We start from the raw sequence: 22,942 nt of genomic DNA on the forward strand, positions 1-22,942 counted from the left end.
ATATTGTTGAAGATTTCACATTTATTAGTATAACCACCTAATTCTGGGTAAATTTGTGTACAGAGAAAAGCCCAATTAACTTAAATGATGTGGAAGGATTATGGAAGAACCAATAGATAAGGATAATTGGAATCCATATATAATCCTTTTCATTTAAATCCTTAGTTTCAATTTGTTTTCTCTTCAAATCATTTACCGAAACAGCTCATATTTAAGACAACTGGTTTGAATTTAAACTGTTTACCATGTAATTTACGTTATGTTATAGAAATATTCTTGTTATAGAAATATGTTCAGAAATGTTATGTTATAGAAATATTTTTGCTACCCTTCAAGGTACTTCTAACTAGAAAGAGAATCCATTTGAGATGACACAGATTAATGGGAGAGAATGAAAGTTAATAGCATAGATACAAAGAATCTACATAGCATGGAAATTGTTAAGACAGTGAATCAACAGGACTCTTATTTGAGCTAAAATGAGTGTTAGGCCCAGAGGATACAAAGAACATAAAGACCAGGAGGATAAAGACTATGTGCAGTAATGTGAGTTGTTTGGAAAACAAAGGTTGCTTGTTCTACTTGTGAGAATGTGAGGTTAAGAGCAATCTGGGTTAATAGATTTTTCTTAATATAAGCAGACAATTGAGGGGGAGGTAAAGAACTTCTGAATGGGTTGTGTGGTGGACATTCTGTGATATGCCTCTTTTTTCATTTGTGTATGTATAATCTTGGCTTAATGATGGATATGTATGAGAATTAAAGGAACATTAGGCCTTTTCATGTTTAGTAATATGCCATATAGGAGAATGTACATCCTCTCAAAGAATCTCTAATATGGTGGGAGAGTGAAATCTAACATATATGATAAAAATTATATAAAGACGTTTAGAATTGTCAAATTGTCCGTGTTCTGGGGATTTTGAGGGCCCTGGGGAGTGACGAAAATTTTATAGGAATTCTCTTAAATTCGAAACTAAGGGAGACCTTTGACTGAATATTAAAGTTATCAATACTGAAAGTTTCCAGGTAATTTTGTAATGAAATTCTGCTCCAATTAGCTGACTTCTGTAATTTTTCAAGTAGAATAATAAAAGTAATTTTCTAATAACCTAAGCAAGAAAATGCAACAAGCTTGTCTGTCAGTTAAATATGGAGTACTAGACTTGAATGGCTAGAGATTGAATTCCCTTAGGCAGTGTTCATATCTGAAAATCCTTCAAAACAATTTCCACAGCTAGAACCCTGAAACCTTTTCAAAATGCAGGAAAAAATAACTTTCAGTATTGGTAACTTTAATACCCAGGCAAAGGTCTCCTTTAGTTTTTGAATTTAAGAGAGTTCCTAAAAAAATTTTGTTACTCCCCAGGGCCCTCAAAATCTCCAGAACATGGACAATCTGACAGTTCTTCACATCCTTATATAATTCATATCAGTCATATATGTTAGATTTTACCCTATAACATGTAAATGCTGTAACCAAAGCTACAGCATGTACTTTACCTCTTTCTCTTTTGCACACATATGCTTGTACTAGTGTACACACATATACACACAGAGCTTAAATCAGTCCTCACATATTTATTTCTAAGTAGATACCATTGTTACTACATTTTTTTCTGAGGAGGTAACTGAGAACTGGAAACTGCATAACTATTGGCCCCCAATTTTAACTAGTATATTGCAATTTATTTTCATGGTATTTAGTAAGTTTGCAGATGCCTTGATCAAGAAGAGAACTAAAGAACAAAAAAATTTCCTTCCACCATTAATGTTCTTAATGGGGAACACCATGTGGTGTAAGAACTATTTTTAAGAAAAGTTTCTTTAATTCTACGTAGCATTGTAAATAGGGATATTCAGGCTAATTTTGCCTTAGTATTCTATTGTAGAAAGTAATATATTGTGCTAGCTGGAGGCAGGGTTCCTGGAGATAGGCTACCTAGATTTTTAATATGATCTTACCATTTATTACCTGTGTAACCTTGGGTAATTTAATTTCTTTATTTGTAAAATTGAGATAAGAGTAGTTACCCCATATGTACATATTAAAATAAAAAGAGTACTTGCATCAAAGTGAGTACTCCTAATTGTTAGCTATTACCATTCTCACCTAACTTTGCATTTCCAGGTAGCAAAATTTCTTAGAATACTGGTTCTAAAATTTGAGTGTGTATCACTATCCCTTTGAGATCATGTTAAAGCACAAATTATTGGTCTCCACACTCAGGCTTAGTGATTCAATAATGCTTAGGCAGGTTGGAAAATTTGTATTTCTAAGAAGTTCTCCCACGATGTTGATGCTGCTGGACCATAGACCATACTTTTAGAATCTGGCTTAGAGTACAGTGTTAATAAAATCTAGATCGTAGCTTTGGCCTTAATTTTGGCCTCCCCGCCATCCCATTTTCTATCATGTGTAAACAAGAGTCTCTGCTTAGAATTGTCAGAACTCGCAGAGGTAGGCATTCACATAGGTTACCAATTATTGCATCAAGGAAAAAAAGGTATAATATCAGGGAATTCATCAAAATGTCAATCTTGACCATCTTCGGTTGGTGAAATTATAAATGGTTTGCATTTATATTTTCTGTTTTTAACACTTTTATACTGAAGTACTATTATCTTAATGGATTTTTTTTCAAAACAAAAAGACTACTTCAGAAGTTACTCAATAATGTCAATACCAAGAAAAAACTGATAGATTTTATTTATTTTCTACTAGTAAAACTTCATAGAATGTCACTCCAATTAGAGTCCCTCACCCTGAAGCACCCATTTCTTGTGTCTTTTTCTCACCTTGAAGTCAACTCTTGAAGAGCTTATTGTAACACATGCATAATTACAATATAGAGAACAACTCTCAAGTTGTAGGCTATTTCAATGATTCATTGAATTCATTTTCTTACTTTCTTTATTTTGAAAAGATGTTATCCCTTAAAAAATCAGTTGTAAGTCTATTATTTAGAGAGTCTTCTTTTTTTTTTAAATTGTGAATATTCTGGGCTTGTATCTAGCAATAAACAGTGGGCTACTAATAAAAGAATGGACGTTTATATTTCATGAAACAGTTCTTGATAAACTAACCTATAAGGCAGTGCTAAATTTTAACGTATGAAGCAGATGGCATAGGCTTTCCTACTGCTAGCCTTTGTTTCTCTAAAGTATTCCTGCGAATTCATGAGAACATTTACTACAAAACTTAGCATTTGATTGAGTGTAGATATTTAAAGCTGTAGAAGCCCAGTGTATTTAGTCAATTTATTTAGAAAACATATACAAATATAAAGCTTTTGAATTAATTGATATGTATCAGACATTGAACTAGGCACTTTATATCCTTTAATTCCTCATTTAATTTCCACAACAGCTCTCAAGAGTAGGTACTATTATTATCTATCTTCTTATGTTGGAGAAATTGAGACTTAAATTCAAGTTTTATTTAATTCCAGATGATGTTTAAGTGCTACTATCAATAACTTTCTTGTTTAAGTGGAAATAACAACCTGAAGAGAGATTTTGTATATCCATGTTCTTTTGAAAGAACATGGAAACAGCCTGACTGGGCTCCACACCATGCCTTTGCTAATTATATCTAGTGTGTCTCTCTTTGAAAGTTACATTATCTACCCTAGCTTCCTTATCTATATCTAAGCTTTGTTTTTTTTTATTGGGAATAATATAGTCACTCTGCAGCATAATGATATAATTTATTCAATATCTATTGTGTGCTTAGCTCTGTATTAGGTAATTGTAGTTATTTTGGCCATGATTTTTACATATTCAATGGAGATTTCCTTGCTATATAAACTCTTTCATCTTCATGGACAAAATAACTGGCAGAAACAGTAAATATACTAAGGGTTCAGGGAGTTGGCATTTGAAGTCCAAGCCATATCATTTTGCATTTTTTTTGACCATAGGCAAACTACTCAGTGCCTCTATTTACTTATCTGTAAAAAGAACGAATACTAATATATTTCCTAAATCATTTAGTTTTTATGAATATTGAACTTACTACTTAATATATGTAAAATCCTACTTTTAGGACTGGCATTTATTGCATATTTGCCAAAATAATGCTAGCATGACTATATTAATATTGGGTATAATAAATTTTAGTTAAAAGAAATTACTAAATATTTAGAAGGGGAATGAGTAGATAGAAAAGGTAAGGTCCTTAGGGAGATTGAGCCATTCCAAACTTGATTTCACCTAATAATATAAGTTTGATATAAAATTTTTTTAAATGGAAGGAAGTAGAAAAATTCACCATATATGGGGTGATTTTAACATTATCCTGACAGTGTTTCATATTTCAAAGAGATTTTAAAAATAGTAAAATTATAGGTTTTCTATATTCCTGCATTTATTTTATATCAAAATAAAGAAGCTTAATCTAACTGACCAATTTTTGTGTGTGTGATTATTAAATAGACTGTATATATTAACTATGGAAAATTCATTATTTTTAAGGCTGCATGGAACATATTTGAGAATTTACCATATTTTATCATAAAGCAAGTTAGTTCAAATTTCAAAGTATTATAAAGACCACATTTTTGACCAAAACACAAAAAAACTAGAAATGAATAACTGATAAGTTTGTAAAAATATATATCTAGAAAGTGACAGGGAAACATAAATAATTCATGGTCAACAAAGAAAGTACAATGGAATTTATAAATATTTTAACTGAAGACCATGAATTACTATATATCAGATTTGTGAAATGCAACTAAACTGGTATTTAGTGTAGTTATAGTATGAAATGTTTATTTTACTAAATAAAAAGGTCTGAACAGTAGTGAGTCAAGCATATAAAGCCAGAATTTTTTTTTATTTTTTATAAATTTATTTTTTATTGGCGTTCAATTTGCCAACATATAGAATAACACCCAGTGCTCATCCCATCAAGTGCCCCCCTCAGTGCCCATCACCCAGTCACCCCAACCCCCCGCCCACCTCCCCTTCCACCACCTCTAGTTCGTTTCCCAGATTAGGAGTCTCCCATGTTCTGTCTCCCTTTCAAAGCCAGAATTTTTAAAAAAGTAATGTTAAAAAAAACCTATTGCAAGAGAAGAAAGTAAAAAAAAAAGACAAATATAATAGATAAGATGAAAATATCCATACAGAAATTATAAAAACATGGGCAAACATTCATCAAAATTAATTTAAAAAGCCCAGAGAAGACAGTCATTAAGAATGATAACTAGATCATAAATCCAAATGTAGGAAAGAATGTAAAAATTATGGGAACATTATGGGAAACAATATACCTTATACACTGAAAGACATAGACCAAATGCACAAATTCCTAGGAAAGTATAAATCACCCAAACTGATTTTAGAAGTAGACAATTTTAAGAGTACTATAGATATTAATGAATTTGAACCAGTAAACTGTGATATTATATTGTCTCCTCATCAAGAATGAAGAAAGAGCAAGTGTGTGGAGATGATACTCTGAAGATACGATATATGAATTTTAGATTTAAAGGGTTGTTAAGTTCTAGTTATGACAAGTATCAGGATGTGACAGAGTTGTGGAGATAACATACAAGAGGATTCCTCAGATGAAGAGTTCAATGGCACAATGATTCGGTTTGGTCATCCATAGAATTGTTGGAGTTGCCCAAAATGATAAGAGTACTTGTGCTAAAAGAAGAGGTTATTTATCCAGATGCAACAAATCTTTTTAGAATGAAAGAAAAGACGGTCAGTCACATGCCTTTTGTCTTGAAAGAACCAGTGTTTTTACATAAAGGTACAGGAGTACTGGATTGAAAGTTACATTGAAGATTAAGATACATGTCATTTTATTTACAAAATCTTGAGACACAGGCAGAGGGAGAAGCAGGCTCCATGCAGAAAGCCCGACGCAGGACTCGATCCCAGGTCTCCAGGATCACACCCCGGGCTGCAGGCGGTGCCAAACTGCTGCACCACTGGGGCTGCCCTACAAAATCTTATTGTATAGAGTAGTTGTAAGCAAATTAACGAGAAACATTATCCTTAGAGTGTTGCTAGGGAAACAAGACTCAGTTGAGACACTGACAGCATCACTGAAGAATGGGAACCTTGAATTTAAATTTTAATCAATAATTTATGATCTGTGTAAGTATAGCAGCAATTTGCCCTGAAAAGAAGTGGTTTGGGGTTAGATGGGAGAAAGAGCATTCAATTGGGAATTTAGTTTTAGAGAGCAAAGAAATAAAAACACTTTCCCCCTCCTATATTCTGGCTATCGTGTGATCGTTAGGTGATAAGGAAGGCTGGGAAAAATACTTTTATAACTACATCACTCCACTCTTTCCCCTTCTACTAGTCTGTTTTACCTTCTACTAGAATATTATGAGGTCAATTCTTTTCTTTATTGATTAAGTATTCAGAAAATACCTTTGAACTTACTTAAGATTTGGGATGGAGGCCAAAAAAGGTGAAGTTAAGACCTTTGCTTTGTGGATAACTGCACTTGTTCTCAACTAGTTATAAAGTCTTCTTCTTCATTTCAAAGGAACAAGGATTCTTGTCATTTACCTCTTCCAAGGCAGTAATCCAAATTAGTATGGGTACAAGGCTAATAATCCTCTCGATTTTGTTCGTTTGTCTGTTTGAGAGAAGCCAAATCAGCAATATCCTGATGTCTGTTCCAAAAAAAGAGTTTGATTTTATTTTCTTTCTCTCTTTATGATAATGGATATTTTTAGCTCTAGAATAATAAGAAAGTGGTACCCACTTGTTTTTCTCTTAATGCTAGAGATATGTGAGATATGCACATACCTGTATTAGGCTAATTTGCGAGAAATGTACTGCATTTGTAGGAGTTGATAGCAGAAGAGTTTTATCTTTGAATAGTTATTCCCCTTACTTTTTACTTTCCCCAAAGAAAGTGAGTTGGAGTTAAAGTTATTTGAATTATGGCAGCTTTAAAAAAATATATTGCTAGGAGAGTGACATGCCAAAATAGTTGAACATTAATATCATGCCATCTGACATCAATCTAATGATATATTTCTTAGAGAATGAATTTGCCAATTGAATAAAACTTGAAAAAACATTTTCACGTGTCAGGCTAACAATGAGCAGGTGTTATAAATGTCCCATATTATGGGGAAGCCTTACACAGTAAAGTCAAATGACTGAATATCAACTTAGTTCATTATCAAGTGGATAGGAAAATTTATTATCTCTCATGGGGCTTTCACTCTTCCATACCAGTGCCAAAAAAATCATAAGAAGGAAAATATGTGAAGCACTGAATTTACATGACATTTTCCTAATTTTCATAATACTTTGGAGAAACGTTTTGTTAAATACAAATATCTATCTTCGGGCCTATTTTTAGTGACAAAAAAGGGTATTCCATGGTAGAAGAGCAATGTGGGCATCAGTTTCATGAAACAAGACAATTAATAATGGTATAAATTAGAAAGAAGAGTAGAACTCAAAAACAAACAGGTTAAGTTTTCCCTAGTAGATCCTGTTAGGAAACTACATGCAAAAAGAAAACAACCCAAGTGGACATACAATTTGTTTTTAAACTATTTATAATTGTGGGGTGGGTGTTATCTGTCAGTTTGTTGCTATTTCAGTTTTCGGGTTAGTTGTAATTTTTTTTACATCCTTCTAAGGACATTAATTTTTAAATGAGCTCATACTGGCATAAAACAACAGAGATAAAGAGTTATTAAAGAAAGTGCTTTCAAAGGCTTACAAACAGTATTTCCTTTTCTTTTCAGGTTTTAGTGAATTTTTTTCAAGAGCCATCCTTTGTGAAGATGAAAACAACAGCCCGAGAATATTATTCAACTTCCTAAAATTGCAATATCATACTGCATCTATTTACTATCTTAACTATTTTGTGGCCCACAATAAACGAGGCTTGATTTGGACCACTGGTCAGATGTTACATCTCTCATTGGAGAATTTCCAGAGTCCTGGTGGTCAAAGAAGCATATGTAGTACAAGTAAGTATTGATGATTGGTCATTTATGGATTTGTATTGTCTTTGTTGGGTTAGAGTTGCTTGAGTAGTCTTTTTTTATTGTCAAAAAAGTTACATATCAAAATTTATACTCAAAATCACTTTTAAGTGTTTAGTTAAATAATATTCAATATATTTACATTGTTATGAAACAGATCTCCAGATATTTTTGTGTTGAAAATCTGAAACTCTAGGTATATTAAGTATACCTAAATAGGTATATTTATAGTTTGTCACCTCTAGTGTTTGGCAACCAGTATTCAATATGTTTTTGTGAATTTGAGTACTGTAGGTAGCTCATATAAGTGGAATCATACAGTATTTGTGGTTTTGTGACTGGCTTGATTCACTTAGTACAATGTCGTCATGCTCATACAACTTGTAGCATGTAGCAGGATTTACTTCCATTACAAGATTTCATTATATGCCTATATCACTTTTTCTTTAATTCATTTTTTAAAAAGATTTTATTTATTCACGAGAGATACTAGAGAGAGGCAGAGACGTAGGCAGAGGGAGAAGCAGGCTTCTCGCAGGGAACCCGATGTGGGACTCAATCCCAGGACCCCGGGATCATTCCCTGAGGTGAACCCAGCGCTCAACCACTGATTCACCCAGGCATTCCATGTGTAATTCATTTCTTCTTTCTTTCTTTTCTTTCTTTCTTTCTTTCTTTCTTTCTTTCTTTCTTTCTTTCTTTCTTTCTTTCTTTCTTCTTTTCTTTCTTTCTTTCTTCTTTCTTTCTTTCTTTCTTTCTTTCTTTCTTTCTTTCTTTCTTTCTTTCTTTCTTTCTTCTTTTTCTTTTCTTTCTTCTTTCCAGTGAGAGAGAGAGATAGTGCAGTGAAAAGCGGCAGAGGGAGAGAGAACCTGAACACAGAGACTGATGCGGGGCTCAATTTCACAACCCTGAGATCGGACCTAAGCTGAAACTGAAAATTGGACACTCAACCAACTGTGCCACCCAGATGTCTCTTTAATTCATCTTTTGATGCAAAATTAATTAATTAATTAATTAATTAATTAATTTTTGATGCATATCTTATTTGCTTCCACCTATTGGTTATTAGAATTGCTACTGGAGTTGCTATGAACATGAGTATGCAAGCATCTATTAGAGATCATACTTCTACTTTTTGGTATTATGCAGAAGTGGGATTGTTTCTTTCTTTGTGTTATCATTTACATGGAATAACTTTTTCCATCCTTTCCCTTTCATTCTTTGTGTGTTCTAAGTTATAAAATGTATCTTGTATAAACAGCATTTAGTTGGATCCTGGATTTTCTTTCTTAATCATTTACATAATGTGTCTTTGGACTGATTTGGGAATTTAATCAACCTATATTTAAAATAATTTGATAGGGGAAGACATTAGTTTTGCCATTTTGTTAAGTGTTTTTGTATATCTTACATCTCTTTTGTCCTTATTGCATGTCTTCTTGACTTCATTTGTGACTCATTGGCTATGTTGTGATATGCTATGATTCACTGCTCATCTCCTTTTTAGTATATTCTATAGATATTTCTTTTCATTTTATTTCATTTCATTTGTGGTTCCCCTTGCAATTACATAAACATCTTAAAATGTATCATACTATTATAAACTGATAATTACTTACATTCCATCAATATACAAAAACTGTAGTCCTTTAAATTTCAACTTCTTCCATAATATGGTACTGATTTCACAAATTACATCTATATATTGCTTACTCATTGACATAGATTTATAGGGTTCTTTTTTTTTCTTTTTTTATCATTTAAATTTATTAACTAGGGGCACCTGGGCAGCTCAGTGGTTGAGTGTCTCTGCCTTTGGCTTGGGTTATGATCCTGGGGTCCTGGGATCAAGTCCCCCAGTGGACTCCCCACAGGTAGCTTGCTTCTCCCTCTCCTATGTCTCTGCCTTTCTGTCTGTGTCTCTCATGAATAAATAAAATCTAAAAAAAAAATCATTACCCAAAGTTGGTATAGTACAGGTTGTTTCATTTGTCTATGTCTTTTACTTTACTGGATAGATATTTGTTTTTGTAAAGCTTTTTTCTTTTTTTCAATTTAATTTATTTTTTTTAATAAAGATTTTATTTATTTATTCATGAGAGACACAGAGAGAGGCACAGATATAGGCAGAGGAAGAAGCAGGCTCAATGCAGGGAGCTCGATGTGGGACTCGATCCCGGCACTCCAGGATTAGGCCCTGAGTGGAAAGCTCTTAACCGCTGAGCCACCCAGCCCTCTGAAGCTTGTTTTTTTTTTTTTTTTTTTATATACCTTTCTTTTTGCTTTAACATGAAGGGCTCCTTGTAGTTTTGTTTTGTAGAGAAGGTCTAGTGGTACTGAATTCCCTAAACTGTTTATCGCAAATAGTCTTAGTTTCTACTTTTTTAAAACATTAATTTCTATGTCCAATGTGGGGATTGAACTCACAACCCCGAGTTCAAGAGTTGCATGCTCTATTGACTGAGCCAGCCAGGCACCCCTCTCCTGTATTTTTCTTTTTCTTTTTTCTTTTTTAATTTATTTGTTAATGAGATACATAGAGGGGGAGAGAGAGGCAGAGACCCAGGCAGAGGGAGAAGCAGGCTCCATGCAGGGAGCCCGACGTGGGACTCGATCCCTGGACTCCAGGATCACGCCCTGGGCCGAAGGCAGGCGCCAAACTGCTGAGCCACCCAGGGATCCCCCTTCTCCTGTATTTTTCAAGTAAAATTTTGCCTTATATGATATTCTTGGTTGACATTTTTTTTGTTGTTGTTCAGAACTTTGAATATATTATCCCACTCCCTTCTGGCCTACAATATTTCTTCTCAGGAACCTGCTGATATTCTTCTGGAAGTTTTCTTTTATGTGACAATTTACTTTTTCCTTGCTTCTTTCAAGATTCTCTGTCTTGACTATAGTCATTTTTATTATAATGTGTTTCCTTATGGTTCCCTTTGCATTTATCCCAGTTGGATTCCTCTGTGCTTCTCGAAACTGTATATTCATTTCTTTCCACAGATTGGGGAAGTTTTGGTTATAATTTCTTTAAATACATTCACTTTTCATTTCTTTCTCATTTTCCTGGAATGCCCATATTTCACATACTGGTCTTCTTGAGAGCACTCGGCACTTTTCTTAATTATTTTTTTTTCCTTTTTTTGACTTGTTGACTTTTTTTGTTTTGACTTGATGATTTTATCTATCTTCAAATGGACAGTATATTTATTTATTTTTCTTTTTGTTTTTTGCTTGATGAATTCTCTGTGGTGAATCCTTGTAATGAATTTTTTGTCCATTTATTTTTCAACTTCATAATTTCTGTTTGGTTTTCTTTTTATTGTTTCTGTTGATATCTTCATTTTGTTCATGTATAATATTCCTGATTTCAGTAGTTGTATATCTATGTTCCCCTTTAGTTCATAGTTACTTTATATCTATGTTCCCCTTTAGTTCATTGTTACTTTAAATTTTTTGTCATTTAGTTATAGGTCTGTTTAGCTTCAGATCTGCTGGTTTATGGCATTTTATTTTGTTCCTTTGTTTGGGCCATGTTTCCCTGTTTCTTTCATGCCTTTAAATTTTTTCACGATTTGGTCGTTTGAAGAAATAACCACCTCTCCCAGTCTTTTTGTATTGGCTTTGTGTTCAAGGAGACCATGACTCAGCCTCGCTGATGGTTCCAGTTCCTCTCATTCCTTTTCTGATCTCTTGTTCCACTTTGTATCTGACTGCAAATCTTCAGCTCTAATGTGTTACTCATCTGGTTTTAGCTGTTTCTGTATTCTGTCTCTAACCCCATTAGTACTCCAAGTCCTATGAGACATAAATCAATCCTTTTAGCATCCTCTACACAAGACAGAATGTTATCACACTGTCTTCTCTTGTGTCCATCCCAAGGTAAGGGGTCCAGAATGGGCCATTTCTTCCTGGTTGCTTTGCACTATGCCATGCAAGGGGTGTGACAGTAATGGTTGTGCCAAACACCATGGATTTTGCTACCTCTTTTTCTGTAATTCCCTCTTCATTTTTACAATTCTCTGAGTGCTGTATCTTCTCAGCTGGTCTCTAGCATTTTCCCAGAGTTATTCGGATTTGTATTATGTTGTTGGCATGGTGTCTCCTTGGGTAAAGCACCTGTAGCTTCCTGTTCTGCCATCTTGCTGACCTAATTCTGCTTCAGTATTCTGAATTATTCTGAATTCCACTAATATTGTTTGTTTTCATAAGGTGATCATAGGCATACAGTTGAAACCAACTCCATACTGAAACAGAGACAGGAAGGATAAAACTGTTACATGTTAGCTGTGAGTTCTGGGAGTGGGGTTAAGCTAATACATGTCTGGCCTAATAAGAATTAAATCTCCAACATTTGTGCCAGATAATTATTTAATTCCAAGTGTATTCTTATGTGTGAATAGAGCAGTTTGGCACTTAAGAAAAACATGTCAGATTATATCAATAATTCTGTTTTCACTCATGAGATTCAGGTTATCAGTAAGATGAATTCTTGTAGCTCATTTCCCCCAGAATTTGATTGTCCTCTCTGAATCTTAGCCCTAGCTAGATACCAAGCCAGCCCCTCATAGGATTTCACCAGAGAACTTCCAATATGTGGGAGCTATTATAATTTTTCCTCTGGGGCAACAAGATAAAAAGCTATTCTTACAGCTGATGTCAGCAGTTGTTGAAGGATTACTTTTGTATTTTACAATGGAATATCAGTGAATATCAGCACTAATTGTATTTTCACCCTGCCATTAAATCAGTGTTTGAGCCAATCCTGAATTTAATAATAAGAGGAAGAAAATATCCTTGTTAATGATAGAAATGCAACAGCCAGTCCCTTTGGGCTCAAATTTGCACTTTTCTGTGTACTGGCTGTGTGACTTAATAAAATCCACATAAACTTTCTGTTCCATCTATGAAACGGGACTAATAATAATTCTACCTCATATGGTTGTTACAAGAATTCAATGAGTTACTAACATGTAAAGCACTTAAAAAGTGTCTGGCATATCATAGGTATGCACTTCCTATGACCAATAGTGTTCCTTTTCAAAGGAAGAATACTTTAGCACTTCCATCCTGAGATCCTGGGGTCAGCTCTTCTTCTTTTGGTATTTCTGGTTTAAGAGTCTCTTATATTATTGGGTTGAAATATGCAAACAACCTAATTTCAGCTTCCAGCTACATTATCTACCAAATCATGCTGAAAACAGAAAGCTTCTGTTACGAGTTCAATGAGTGATAAGGAATCGTTTGGCCTGGACAAAATGATACTACTTTCTTTTATATCATTTTCCATTTTATTGGTACAGAATAATATCCATGAATAATCCTAGGCTAAGGGGCTATCTCCTTCCATTACTAGGTATGTCACTCTGAGTAAGCAACTACCCTGAGTTGCAGTCATCTCACTGTTAAAGTAACATGAGATGTTACTTTAATTAATTCAATTAATTAATTCAATTTTACCTATCAGGAAACCATCCCTGGCTAGTAGTAGGATCTACTTAAATATGCAGTAAGTTCATAGAAAATGATAAATATTATAGGAAAAGATGCCTTTAGTCCATCCTTAATTTTATCCATATCACACATGTACTCCACCTAAACCTTACCTCTATCATGGATGGTACTTTTTCTTCCTTCATATCGTTTTCCCAGAAAATATTTCTCTGAACACTGAACTGAAATCATATCCTTTATGGTATTGTCTTGCTTATTGATTTTATATTGCTTATCACAATCTGTAATTATCATTGTTATTTATATGTACACTTAATATCTGTATTAATATCTGTATTAGCATGATGCTTTGTTCTCTGTGACCATTATGCATTATTAGATAGTGTCCTAGCATTTAATGGGCTTCTGAGGGGTAGTGGGGAGAGAGATTTAATTTTCTATTTTCTACTTCTCTGTGATGGCTACAGGCTACACCAGTGTGCCCATTAACATGCCTCTTCTGCTCTCTCCTTTTGAAAATCTTTTCTTCCACAAGAAGTCTTCCTTTCTCCTCAGATTCAACAGTGTCACTGGTGGAGGAAGAATAAGATAATGGTTTTGAGTGTAGGAAGTTGGATGACATTATTCTGATTTATCTGTCTGATTTACCACTTCTGGTGTTGTGTGATGTGAATACTGAAGCATTGGTCATCCTTCCTGTGGACTTGCAATTCTCTAGAAATAATGTAAGTGTTATGACTAGTTATCCTAACTGCAACAGGGAAATTAAGCAGTGCATCTTTTTTTTTTTCAGGTTGTTTAATAGAATCTGTAGTACTCTGAAAACAAAACATTGACAGTTTAAATGAGCATTTGTTCAGAATAGGAACACAGATAGTGACTATATATCCTTTGAGGAAGCAACTGAATTTATTTGTCTTGAGACTTTTTGTACCTTAGGTTTGTGAATTGATGAATTCCACATGCTCACCCTCTCTCTCATTGTCTATCAAGTTTCTAAAAGATGTCTGATGTCTTCCATTTGGTTTTTTTTTAATGTATGGCTTGATTCAGGAGAAATTTCCCCATTTTTTTCAGATATATCTCTCTTGTTAAAACCCAGGGACAGTGAGAGACATCACTTATCTTTGTGGAAATTACATAGAAAGTGGGGATATATATTGAATTACAATTCTGAAAGCTCAAGTTTGACTCAGCAACCCCCCACATACTATAGCAAATTTCAGCCTTCCGATGCTATTCAACTACCTTGATGCTTTTTCTTCTGCTGCTGCTTTTCTAGACACTGGTGTCTGTGGGTATCTAGATACCCCATACTATATCTCCAGGAGTTCAGTCATTAAAGCAAGACTATTCTTCCTCCGGGAGTTTGCAGCCTTCATAAATTAAACAGGCCCAATTTGCTGCAGATCCATCTTTTAGCTAATAGGTTCCTCCATGATTCCTGTGAAATATATTGCTCCAGCTAGTTCTTGCTTAAGCAGCTTCTCTAGAGCCCCTAGAGGTCTCTTATACAAATTCTGTCAATGGCAAATGAGGGATTTGAGTTGTTTCTTTCTTTTGGTTTTTGTGAAATCATAATATAGAGAATGTTGGCTCAAGTATTAATTTTCCCTGAAACTGCTAGTCTCACCTTGAAATGAGATTATCTCACTAGGGGAATCGGTTTCAGATGCTTTTCTAATTATGTGTTCTGTGGTTATCTGGTATAATTGATAGGAAGAATTATCTTATTTGTGTCTACTTCTGCTCATTGTATTATACTGTTTCTGAGTTATTTGAAAGAATAGGGGAAGGGACAACAATTGGGAAAAAGATTTGTTATGCGTCTAAATGGATTATAAATATATAAATCAGGAAGGCTAAAGTTTGGGGATTGTGTGCATTAATCCAGTAGAGCCATGACCTCTGCACAAGAAAATAACTCAAATGGACATTAAGAACAATAGGTATTGTGAGCGAAGATAAACAGTTATAAGAGTAAACTTCTACAACTCCAGAACGCTTTACTGTTAATTCAATTTTACCTATCAGAAATACTGCTAAGACGCTTCAGCCTAATAATTAAGTAAATAGGCTTTGAAGCAAGGCAGACTTAAATGTGAGGCCTTGTTCTGCTTTATTACCTATGTGACCCTGGTATGTGTGTGTACTTTATCTATGAAATAGACATATTAATATACATACTGTTCCACATAGTTGTTGTGAGGTAAACATAATAATGCATGTATAGTGTTTGGCACAGCTTCCTGGCACATATTGTGTATCATCAAAAGATAGCTGTTATTATTACTATCCTTTTAAGTAAGCTAAACACATAGGACTAACTTGTTTGTTTTTCCTCACAGAAGAAGTAGTTAAAAGTGGTCCCATCATTCACCTACCTAGCAATTTTGGGCAAATTAGTGACAATCTCTCAATACAAGTTTCCTTAAGTATCAAATGGGCATTAAGATAGGACCTGCTACATAAATTTTTAAGGTTTAAATGAACTAATGTAGTTAAGCCTTAGCTACAAGTCTGGTGGTCATTTTTATTACTTAATTGACCCCCAGAAATGAATAGCCTATAATTTCAAAATAGACATTTATTGTATTCTCAGAAATTTATTAAATATATACTAAGTAAGAGACACTATTCTTAGGAGTATTGATATACCAACACATTAGGCAGAAGAATATCACTACCTTTTTTGTGGCCTCTTTCTCTTGCAGACTTATAAATATAATAAATACATACCTTACCATATGTTAGTAAGTGATAAGTCATATGGAAAATAATGAGTATGAAACGAGATCAGGAGTGTTGGATGTGGTGAGGAATAGAGATTATAATAGTAATGAGTAAATCCAAGTAGGTCTATTTGAAAAGGTGTCATTTGTCCAAAACTGTAAAAAAGATGATGAAGGGGTCCATCTGGCTATCCGAGGAAAGTATGTTTCTGATGGAGGGAACATCCAGGAAAACTCTGAGACAATAGTGTACCTGGTTTCTTAAACAAATACTAAAATTTTCAATGTGCTTAAAGTGGAATAAACAAGGAAAACTGATGTAGGAGACACTGTCAAAGAGGTTCATGAACGCAGAACATAGGGCCTCATTCATCACAGTAAGAAATTTGCATTTTAGTCAGAAAGATCAGAAACCATTGAAGGTATTGGAGCAAAGAAGTGACATGAGCTGACTTATCATTTAAATGGACCACAATGGCTACTGTATTTAGAGTAGACCATGTCAGGGATGATAAAGATGAAAGTAATGTAATCAGTTAGGAGCTAGTAAGTAAGTAATCTAAGAGAAATTGTGGTTGCTCATACTAGAGTGGTACAAGTGGAAGTGGTGAGACCTGGTGAAATTCTTATGGTTTGACATAGAATTGGCAAGATTTGCAAACTGATTGGTGGTGGGGTATGAAAGAAAGAGGAACCAGGAATAGTGGTGAGATTTTTGGCTTGAATGGAGTTACCACAAACTGACTGTGGCAGATAGATTCTAAGATAACTGCATGTAGTTTGGGGACTACTGGTATTCACTCCTTTGTGTGGTCACTTCTTGAGCATGTGAATCACCAATAACTTGCTTCTATCCAAGAGAATATGTCAGAAATGATGGGATGTCACTCTCATGATTACACTATTTAAGATGGTCATTTTCATACTGTTTGCAAACTCGTCGCTGCCTTTCATGAAACAATCAGATATCTTAGAGATGTCCATGTGCAAAGAACTAAGGATGGCTTCAAGTAGATAGTCAAGAAGTATCTGAATCCTTTAAACAAACACGAATGCTTGGGAGTGCATCCTTCTCTCTCAAGCTTTTTAATGACATCCTAGATATGCCTAATGCCTTTTTTGCAGCCACCTTAAAGACTCTGGAAATCAGAAGACGCAGTTAAGCTATGTTCTGAACCCAAGACACTGAGTTAATAAGTGTGTGTTATGTTAAGTTACTAAGTTTATGTACATTTTTATGGATCAGTATATAACTAATACAATGAGAAAGGAAAGTCTGCTATTGATGTAGGTTTGTGGAAGTGAAGATCAAGAATTGCATTTTGAAAGTTTTGGTTTTAAAATGTCTGTTAAACAGTGAGGTAGAAGTGTTGCATATCTAAGTGTGGGATTCAGAGGAGAAATCTCAAAAAGGGATACGAATTTGAGAATCAAGAACATTTAGTTAGGATTTGAAAACATGAAAATAGATGTGATCTCCTAGAAGTGATTGTAGAGAAAGACAAAGTTCAGGGATTGAACTCTCCTACACTGCAATGGTAATAAGATGGAGAGAAGAAGAAGAACTAGAAAAAATTGATTAGGAATGGTCGTCGAAGTAGGAGGAAAAACAAGATAGTATGGTACCCTGGAAACCAATTTTTTAAAAAAAGATTTTATTTATTTATTTGACAGAGAACACAAACAGGGTGAGCGTTGGGCAGAGGGTGATGGAGATGCAGGCTCTTCGCAGAGCAGGGAGTCCTATAAGGGGCTCCATCCAAGGACCCTTAGATCATGACCTGAGCCGAAGGCAGATGCTTAACCAACTGAGCCACCCAGGCGCCCCATATATAGGCATAGTTTATATGAACAATTTGGAGTTAACTGAAATACTATGAACTCACAGAAACCATTGGTCCACAATCAGAGGAAATTTTAAAAATTATTCTTCTATTTTCAAGAACTTCCTAGGTTTACTTATTCTTATCTGTTCTTTGGCTCTCAACATGCTCCATCTTCAGAATCCTTGGGGGGCAGTCTCCACAAATGTTGCCATCTGTACAATCCATTCTGCTTGGCACAATTTTCCATAGCTTTATTGAGATATAGTCCATATACCAGAAGTGTCACTTTTGAAAAATGTACAAATTCAATCGATTTTAGTGGACTCACAAGTTTGTCAACCATCATTAGCCTTGAAATTAGAATATGTTTACCACTCAATCAACAAAACCCCACCTATGCTACCAGCCACTAATCTACTTTCTGTTGGTATAGATTTGATTATTCTGGACTTGTGATATAAAGAGAATCATACAATTTGTCTCCTTTTGCATCCTGGTGTTTAAAACTATTAAAACATAGTATGTTTTCGAGGTTCATGCACAACAGTGTATGTATCAGTACTTCATTCCTCCTTATCTCTTTTTTTTGCTTCAATCGTATTTTATTGAATGGCTACATGGTATTTTGTTTATTCATTCATCAGTTGGTGGACATTTGGACGAATACATTTTTTTTTGCTATTACGAATAATGCTGCTTTGAATATCTATGTACAAATTTTTATATATATACATAAAGTTATTTAAAATTTAGTTATTTAAAATTTAGTTATTTAAAATTTTTTATTTGTTTTTTTAAGACAGAGTGGGCAGAAATGTGATTGGGGGAGGGGCAGAGGGAGAGAGAGTCCCTAGCAGGCTCCACACACATTGAGGAGCCCAGTGTGGGGCTTGATTTCACTACCCTGAGATTATGACCTGCATCAAAGTCAAGAGTCCGATGCTTTAGCGACTGAGACACCCGGGCACTCCTGAATACATGTTTTTAAAATCTGTTGATTTTAAGGTGGAAATTATTTGGTCATATGGTAGTGCTGTGTTTAACTTTTGGAGAAACTGCCAATTTTTTTTTTCAAACTGTACCATTTTACATTGTACCAGCTACAAATGAGGACTTCAAAAGATCTCTTTTTTTTGGTTATAAGCTTTGTAGTAGGTGTAAAGTGTTATTTCTTAGTTTTTATTTGCATTACCCTAATTACTAATGATGTTGAGTCTCTTATTCATGTGTTTATTGGCTATTTGCATGTCTTCTTTGGGGCAACGTTTTTTTCAGGTATTTTGCCTATTGTGGCAAAATTCAGAAACGTTAAATTTACTATTTCAAACATTTTAAAGTGTACAAAGCAGATATAGTTAATAAATTCATCATGTTGTGCAGCAATCACCACTATCCTGTTCCAAAACATTTTTATCACTCCAACGGAAACCTTATACCCATTAAAAGCTAACTCTCCATCTCATCTCCACATAGCCCACAGCAATTAGTAAGTAATCTACTTTCTGTCTCTCTGGAATTCTTTTATTCTGGGCTTTTCTTATAAATGGAGTCATAAAATATGTCACTTACTGTAGTACCTGACTTCTGCTACTTAGTATAAATTTTTTTGGTATTTTTTTTATTGGGGTTCGATTTGCCATCATATAGCATAACACCCAGTGCTCATCCCATCAAGTGCCCCCTTCAGTGCCCGTCACCCAGTCACCCCAACCTCCCGCTGACCTCCCTTTCCACCACCCCTTGTTTGTTTCCCAGACTTAGGAGTCTCTCATGCTCTGTCACCCTCTCTGATATTTCCCACTTATTTGCAAGGTTCATGCACTGTGTTGCCAGTATCATTTTTCCATTTGTTTTTATGACTAAATCATATTCTGATGTGGGGATATACCACATTTTGTTTGTCCATTCACCATTTGTTGGACATTTGGGTTTTTCCACTTTAGGGCAATTTTAAAGAGTGATACTGTTAGCATTTGTGTGTGAGTTTTTGTTTGAAACCCACTTGAAAGCCTGTTTTTATTTTTGTCTCTTTACCAAGAGATCTCATATGTAATTCTATGTTTAACTTATTGACAAATGTCAAAACTGTTTTCTTTAGCAACAGCACCATTTTACTGTCCATGCCAGGAATATATGCACATTTTAATTTCTCTATATCCTTATAACACTTCTGATTTTTGGTTTTTAAATAATTATTATTTTAGCCATCCTAAATTTGCTTATTATCTCTAAATTTTTTGTTATAGTAAAAGCATATAACATGAGCTCTACAGTCTTCAATTTTTAACTCTACAGTACAGTCTTGTTAACTGTAAGCACAAAGTTATATAACAAATATCTAGAAATTTTTCCTCTTGAATGACTGGAACTTTGTACTTAATTCAACAGCAATTCAGTTTCTCCTGTCCCTCAGCTCTTGGTAGCCACCATTCTACTTTCTGCTTTAATCAGTTTGACTTCTTTAGATATCTCATACAAGTGGTATCAGGCAGTATTTGGACTTTTGTGACTATCTTATTTCAGTTAGCATATTTTCAAAGTTCATCCATGTTGTGGCGTATGACAGGATTTCTTCCTTTTTATGGCCAAATATCATCCCATTGTATGTGTATACTACATTTTCTTTGTCCATTTATCCACTGATGGATATTTAGATGGTTTTACCTTTTGAGTCTTATGAATAATGTGAGGAACATGAGAATGAAAGTAGTTCTTCCAAATCCTGACTTTAATCTGAATTTTATTTATTTTTTTACAGATTTGATTTTTATTTCTTCATGAGAGACACACAGAGAGAGGCAGAGACACAGGCAGAGGGAGAAGCAGGCTCCATGCAGGGAGCCCAATGTGGGACTCGATCCTGGGACTCCAGGATCACACCCTGGGCTGAAGGCAGGTGCTCAACCACTGAGCCACCCAGGTGTTCCATGTCAATATGTTTAATAATCTGCTGGATTTGCTATTTAATATTTTATTGAAGATTTTTACATCTATTTTCATAAGGAATGTTGCTCTATAGTTTTTTTATGATGCTTTAGTATTAGGGTAATGCTGGTCTTATATTAAGTAGGAGGAAGAATTGGCTTCTAGTTTTTGGCAGTTTTTGAAAGATTCGGATTATTTGGATTATTTCTCTTAGCATATTTTATAGAATTCACTGGTCAATCTATCTGGTTTTGGGACATTTTATTGTTGGGAAATTTTTGATTACTGATTGAATCTCATTACTTGTTATAAATGCTTTCCAATCTAGGTTTTCTATTTCTTCTTAAGCCTGTTTCTTTTTAATTGACTTCACTTTCTTTTTTTTTATAGGAATTTTAAACTCAGAGCAAAAGTGAGCATAAGTTACATAGATGTTTAATATATCCGTTTCCCCCACACTTGTATAACCTCCCCTACTATCAGCTTTTTCCACCGAGTAGTATGTTTGTTACATTTTTTGAACCTTAATCAACACATAATAATCCCCCAACGTCCATAGTTTATATTACAGTTCACTCTCAGTTTTGCGTATTCTCTGCATTTTGACAAATGTATAGTGACATATTTCGATCATTATAGTAATAACCAGACGATTTTCATTGCCCTAATCCTCTATGCTCTGCCTATTCATTTCTTTCTCTCTTTTTTTTTTTTTTGATTTTATTTATTTATTCGTGAGAGAGAGAGAGGCAGAGACACAGGCAGAGGGAGAAGCAGGCTCCATGCAGGGAGCCTGAAGTGGGACTCGATCCCGGGACCCCAGGATCACGCCCTGGGCTGAAGGCGGCGCTAAACCACTGAGCCACCCAGGGATCCCCATCTGATCAGCAATTTATGAGAGTTCCTGAAGCTGTACATCCTCATCAGCATTTGGTGTCATTAGTTTCAGAGTTTGGAGGTTCTGAGAGGTTTGTAGTGGTTGTTTTAATTTGCATTTCTCTGATGATATATGATGTGGTGCATCTTTTCAGGTTTGATTTTTTTTCTTTTTTTTTTAATGAGATGTTTGTTAAAGTTTTGGGCCCATTTTTAAAAATTTATTTTTTATTTATTTTTTAAATAAATTTATTTTTTATTGGTGTTCAATTTGCCAACATATAAAATAATACCCAGTGCTCATTCCATCAAGTGCCCCCCTCAGTGCCCGTCACCCAGTCACCCCCACCCCCCGCCCACCTCCCCTTCCACCACCTCTAGTTCGTTTCCCAAAGTTAGGAGTCTCTCATGTTCTGTCTCCCTTTCTGATATTTCCCACACATTTTTTCACCTTTCCCCTTTATTCCCTTTCACTATTTTTTATATTCCCCAAATGAATGAGAACATACACTGTTTGTCCTTCTCTGATTGACTTACTTCACTCAGCATAATACCCTCCAGTTCCATCCACGTTGAAGCAAATGGTGGGTATTTGTTGTTTCTAATGGCTGAGGAATATTCCATTGTATACATAAACCACATCTTCTTTATCCATTCATCTTTCGATGGACACTGAGGCTCCTTCCACAGTTTGGCTATTGTGGACATTGCTGCTAGAAACATCAGGGTGCAGGTGTCCTGGTGTTTCATTGCATCTGTATCTTTGGGGTAAATCCCCAGCAGTGCAATTGCTGGGTCATAGGGTAGATCTATTTTTAGCTCTTTGAGGAACCTCCACACAGGTTTCCAGAGTGGCTGCACCAGTTCACATTCCCACCAACAGTGCAGGAGGGTTCCCCTTTCTCTACATCCTCTCCAGCATTGGTTGTTTCCTGTCTTGTTAATTTTCGCCATTCTCACTGGTGTGAGGTGGTATCTCACTGTGGTTTTGATTTGTATTTCCCTAATGGCCAGTGATGCGGAGCATTTTCTCACGTGCTTATTGGCCATGTGTATGTCTTCCTCTGTGATATTTCTGTTCACGTCTTTTGCCCATTTCATGATTGGATTGTTTGTTTCTTTGGTGTTGAGTTTAATAAGTTCTTTA

Source organism: Vulpes lagopus, chromosome X (genome assembly GCF_018345385.1).
Source record: "Vulpes lagopus strain Blue_001 chromosome X, ASM1834538v1, whole genome shotgun sequence".
Classification (NCBI taxonomy): domain Eukaryota; kingdom Metazoa; phylum Chordata; class Mammalia; order Carnivora; family Canidae; genus Vulpes; species Vulpes lagopus.